This window comes from Arachis ipaensis, chromosome B4 (assembly GCF_059453495.1).
Source record: "Arachis ipaensis isolate K30076 ecotype BB chromosome B4, ASM5945349v1, whole genome shotgun sequence".
NCBI classification, from domain to species: domain Eukaryota; kingdom Viridiplantae; phylum Streptophyta; class Magnoliopsida; order Fabales; family Fabaceae; genus Arachis; species Arachis ipaensis.
Genome location: NC_142439.1, coordinates 18,846,525 through 18,852,664, shown reverse-complemented (window position 1 = coordinate 18,852,664; position 6,140 = coordinate 18,846,525). Strand labels below are relative to the sequence as shown.

The 6,140-nt window shown below is 38.9% G+C and overlaps 1 non-coding gene across 1 annotated transcript; it reads right to left on the bottom strand.

Moving 5' to 3' along the window:
- Positions 1–5,791: 5,791 nt before the first annotated feature.
- LOC148566825 (small nucleolar RNA R71) lies at positions 5,792–5,899 on the bottom strand. The gene has a single exon (XR_015882319.1). It is a non-coding gene; the product is annotated as a small nucleolar RNA R71 (small nucleolar RNA).
- Between the last annotated feature and the right edge of the window lie 241 nt (positions 5,900–6,140).

Genomic DNA, 6,140 nt, shown 5'->3' with positions numbered 1-6,140 from the left:
TGGGCCGACGAGCTCGCTTCGGTCCTCTGGTCCTATTGGACAACCGAGCAAAGCTCCACCGGGGAAACCCCCTTTCGCCTAACGTACGAGACACAGTGATACCCGTGGAAATTGGCGAACCGAGTCCACGGTTACTTCTCGCAGGAGTAGACGAAGCAGTGGAAAAGGACCTGGTGGAAGAGACCAGAGAGATGGCCCACTTGTCAGAAACAGCACTAAAACAAAGAATAGCTCTGCGCTACAACACAAAAGTCCTCAGGAGGGATTTTGAGGAAAGAGACCTCGTCGTGCGACGCAACGACGTCGGTTTACCGACCCCAGGAGAAGGAAAACTGGCGGCAAATTGGGAAGGTCCCTACAGAATCAAAGAAGTGCTCGGCAAAGGCGCCTACAAGCTGGAAAGACTCGACGACAGAGAGATCCCAAGAACATGGAACACAGGTAACCTGAGGAGGTTCTATTCGTAGTTTGGGTGCACCGACCAAGCGGCCTGATAAGCTGGGTAGAGATTCACTTTAATCAAATGTTAATTCCCAATTATTTACTTTTATCAAATGCCTACTGTGTTCATAAACTTGTCTAGCTAACGACTAATTCTTACTTGTCCAAATTCTTCCCTCTATTATCTTCCAACGCGTACCCCACGAGATCGTGCTCGTAAACGGCAACCCGGGATTGATCACCCCGGGAAGCCAACGGAACCATAGCCATATCGAACGGCCGCGATAATAAGACCACAACGGTTTCAAAAATAAAACCACAACGGTTCCAATCGGGTTACCAACACAAACGGCAAAACGGACACAAGCAATAAGTCCGCCCCGAAAAGACGGTAACGAAAACAAAACACCAAGCAAGATAAACGATAATAATGATAAGTCGACCAAGCGACCGATTAAGCATAAAGTTAAAAAGTCACAACGAAATGTTCAACAAATCCACACCAAACCAAAGTTACAAGAAATCATTTCCGAGGCATGTCAACAATCTTACCCCAATCTTGCATTTCAGGAGCCACGATCTTCACCTGGGCCTTCAGAGCCTCCTCGGTCATGAAGATTGCGTTCTTCCCTTGCTCCTTGGTCGCCTTATGCTTCCTCTTAAGCTCTTCGACCTCGACTTTAGCAGCCTTAGCCGACGAAACGGCTTGGTCGCGCTCCTTCTCTAAGGCCGCCACCCGACCCTGAGCAGCGTTCAGCTGGCTCTCTAAGGTCATCTCTCGCTCGGCTAAACGGGCCACCGTCTCGTCGGAAGCCTTTAATTTCTCCCCGGCAGATGTCGCTTTCTCCTCAGCAGCCTTGAGCTTCTCCCCCATCTCGGACAACTGACCTTAGAGCAGCTCGACTTGCACCTTGAAGTCATTGTTCGCCTTGCCTGAAGATTTGAGTTTCCTTCGGAGAGCCTGCATTCCCGACAACTCGAACTCGGCCTTTCGAGCTATCACTGCCCCCCGAAGCAAAGTCCGGTACATCCACCTCGCCTGCCCCGCCAGGTCGGTTCCAAGAAAATGCTCCTCCGTCCCAGGGATCAGCTGAGAGTCGATGAAATTCGTAGCATCAAAATTTCTCTCCATAATGGTGAGAGTTCCTTCCGGGCTGGCAGATGCCCTCCGCTTCTTAGGGGTATTGATGAGCGGACAATTTATACGCTTTTTGGCATTGTTTTTAGTATGTTTTTAGTAGGATCTAGTTACTTTTAGGGATGTTTTCATTAATTTTTATGTTAAATTTACATTTCTGGACTTTACTATGAGTTTGTGTATTTTTCTGTGATTTCAGGTATTTTCTGGCTGAAATTGAGGGACTTGAGCAAAAATCAAATTCAGAGGTTGAAGAAGGACTGCTGATGCTGTTGGATTCTGACCTCCCTGCACTCAAAGTGGATTTTCTGGAGCTACAGAACTCAAAATGGCGCGCTTCCAATTGCGTGGGAAAGTAGACATCCAGGGCTTTCCAGCAATATATAATAGTCCATACTTTGGCTGTGTTTAGACAACGTAAAAGGGCGTTGAACGCCAGTTCTACGCTGCTGTCTGGAGTTAAACGCCAGAAACACGTCATAAACCAGAGTTGAACGCCAGAAATACGTTACAACCTGGCATTCAACTCAAGAAAGAGCCTCTGCACGTGTAACATTCAAGCTCAGCCCAAGCACACACCAAGTTGGCCCCGGAAGTAGATTTATGCATCAATTACTTACTTCTGTAAACCCTAGTAGCTAGTTTATTATAAATAGAACCTTTTACTATTGTATTAGATATCTTTGGAACATCCTGGATTGTATTTTTGATCCTGTGATCACGTTTTGGGGGCTGGCCTCTCGGCCATGCCCGAACCTTTCACTTATATATTTTTCAACGGTAGAGTTTCTACACTCCATAGATTAAGGTGTGGAGCTCTGCTGTTCCTCATGAATTAATACAAAGTACTACTGTTTTTCTATTCAATTCAACTTATTCCGCTTCTAAGATATTCATTCGCACTTCAACCTGAATGTGATGAACGTGACAATCATCATCATTCCCCACGAACGTATGCCTGACAACCACTTCCGTTCCACCTTAGATTGAATGAGTATCTCTTGGATCTCTTAATCAGAATCTTCGTGGTATAAGCTAGATTGATGGCGGCATTCATGAGAGTCCGGAAAGTATAAACCTTGTCTGTGGTATTCCGAGTAGGACTCTGGGATTGAATGACTGTGACGAACTTCAAACTCGCAATTTCTGGGCGTAGTGACAGACGCAAAAGGAGGGTGAATCCTATTCCAGTATGATCGAGAACCTCAGATGATTAGCCGTGCTGTGACAGAGCATTTGGACCATTTTCACAAGAGGATGGGATGCAGCCATTGACAACGGTGATGCCTCCAGACGATTAGCCATGCAGTGACAATGCATCAGACCATTTTCCAGAGAGGATAAAAAGTATCCATTGACAACGGTGATGTCCTTACATAAAGCCAGCCATGGAAAGGAGTAGGATTGATTGGATGAAGACAGCAGGAAAGCAGAGGTTCAGAGGAACGAAAGCATCTCTATACGTTTATCTGAAATTCTCACCAATGATATACATAAGTATTTCTATCTTTATTTTCTGTTTATTTATTATGATTTTCGAAAACTCCATAATCAATTATTATCCGCCTGACTGAGATTTACAAGATGACCATAGCTTGTTTCATACCAACAATCTCCGTGGGATCGACCCTTACTCACATAAGGTTTATTACTTGGATGACCCAGTGCACTTGCTGGTTAGTTGTATCGAAGTTGTGAATGAAAAATGATTTATTAAGACGTGCGTACAGAGTTTTTGGCGTCATTGCCTGAGATCACAATTTCGTGCACCAAGTTTTTGGCACCGTTTGCCGGGGATTGTTCGAGTTTGGACAACTGACGGTTCATCTTGTTGCTCAGATTAGGTAATTTTCTTTTTGTTTTATTTTCAAAAATTTTTCAAAAATCTTTCAAAAAAAATTCTCATCTATTTTCGAAAAAAAAAAATTCTTTTCAAAAATTTTTATTATGTTCTTCAGAATTTTTAAGAAGGAATTCTAGTGTTTCATGATGATTTGTTGAATCCTGGCTGGCTGTAAGCCATGTCTAATCTTTTGGACTGGGGTTTCAACTTATCATCACAAGAGCTTGTTGATTCTCACACACTTAGTTGCTCTATACATGGAAAGTATCAATATCTTCTAAAGCTTGACTGGCTATTAAGCCATGTCTAACCCTCATATTGGAGCTTTAGACTAAGAGTACAAGATTCCTGGAATTCATATTAAAAATTTTGGAATCCTTATTTTTCTTTTTCACAAATAATTTTCGAAAAATACAAAAAAAAATTTAATAAAATCATAAAAATAAAAAAAAATATTTTTGTGTTTCTTGTTTGAGTCATGTGTCATGTTATAAGTTTAGTGTCAATTGCATGTTCATCTTGCATTTTTCGAAAATTCATGCATTCATAGTGTTCTTCATGATCTTCAAGTTGTTCTTGGTAAGTCTTCTTGTTTGATCTTGATGTTTTCTTGTTTTGTATCTTTTCTTGTTTTTCATATGCATTCTTGCATTCATGGTGTCTGAACATGAAAGATTTCTAAGTTTGGTGTCTTGCATATTTTCTTTGCATATAAAATTTTCAAAAAATATGTTCTTGATGTTCATCATGATCTTCAAAGTGTTCTTGGTGTTCATCTTGACATTCATAGCATTCTTGCACGCATTCATTGTTTTGATCCAAAATTTTCATGCATTGCATCATTTTCATGTTTTTCTCTCTCATCATTAAAAATTCAAACATCAAAAAAATATCTTTCCCTTTTTCTCTCATAAAATTCGAAAATTTGAGTGGACTTTTTCAAAAATTTTTAAAATCTAGTTGTTTTCTATGAGTCAAATCAAATTTTCAAATTTTATCTTTTTCATTTTTCTTAGTTATTTTCGAAAATTTTTAAAAAAAAAATTTCAAAAATCTTTTTCTTATCTTTATCACATAATTTTCGAAAATAACATCATCAATTAATGTTTTGATTCAAAAATTTCAAGTTCGTTACTTACTTGTTAAGAAAGATTCAAACTTTAAGTTCTAGAATCATATTTTGTGATTTCTTGTGAATCAAGTTATTAATTGTGATTTTAAAAATCAAATCTTTTTCAAAACTAATTTCAATCATGTCTTTTCAAAAATATCTTTTTATCTTATCTTTTTCAAAATCATATCTTTTCCATCATATCTTTTTTTTTTTAAAAAAAATCTTATCTTTTTCAAAAGTTTGATTTTAAAATATCCCTTCTAACTTCTTATCTTCTTATCTTTTCAAAATTGATTTTCAAATTTGTTTCAACTAACTAACTAACTTTTTGTTTGTTTCTTATCTTTTTCAAAACTACCTAACTAACTCTCTCTCTCTAATTTTCGAAAATATCTTTCCTCTTTTTCAAAATTTCTTTTTAATTAATTAATTATTTTAATTTTCGAAAATTACTAACCTTTTTCAAAAACTATTTTCGAAAATCACTAACTCTTTTTCAAAAATTATTTTCGAAAATTCTCTTTCTCTCTCATCTCCTTCTATTTATTTATTCATCTACTAACACTTCTCTTCATCTCACATCTCTGCTCTCCTCACCCTTGTGTTTCTTTCCTTACATTACATTCTTTTCTTCTTCTTTTCTTCTACTCACACAGGGACCTCTATACTGTGGTAAAAAGGATCCCTATTATTATTATTTTTCTGTTCCCTCCTTTTTCATATGAGCAGGAGCAAGGACAAGAATATTCTTGTTGAAGCAGATCCAGAACCTGAAAGGACTCTGAAGAGAAAACTAAGAGAAGCTAAATTACAACAATCCAGCAAGCACCTTTCAGAAATTTTCGAACAGGAAGAGGAGATGGCAGCCGAAAATAATAATAATGCAAGGAGGATGCTTGGTGACTTCACTGCACCTAATTCCAATTTACATGGAAGAAGCATCTCCATCCCTACCATTGGAGCAAACAATTTTGAGCTTAAACCTCAATTAGTTTCTCTGATGCAGCAGAACTGCAAGTTCTATGGACTTTCATCTGAAGATCCTTTTCAGTTCTTAACTGAATTCTTGCAGATGTGTGATACTGTTAAGACTAATGGAGTAGATTCTGAAGTCTACAGGCTCATGCTTTTCCCTTTTGCTGTGAGAGACAGAGCTAGAGTGTGGTTGGACTCTCAACCCAAAGATAGCCTGAACTCTTGGGATAAGCTGGTCACGGCTTTCTTAGCCAAGTTCTTTCCTCCTCAAAAGCTTAGTAAGCTTAGAGTGAATGTTCAAACCTTCAGACAAAAAGAAGGTGAATCCCTCTATGAAGCTTGGGAGAGATACAAGCAACTGACCAAAAAGTGTCCTTCTGACATGCTTTCAGAATGGACCATCCTGGATATATTCTATGATGGTTTGTCTGAATTAGCTAAGATGTCATTGGATACTTCTGCAGGTGGATCCATTCACCTAAAGAAAACACCTGCAGAAGCTCAAGAACTCATTGACATGGTTGCTAATAACCAATTCATGTACACTTCTGAGAGGAATCCTGTGAGTAATGGGACGCCTCAGAAGAAGGGAGTTCTTGAAATTGATACTCTGAATGCCATATTGGCTC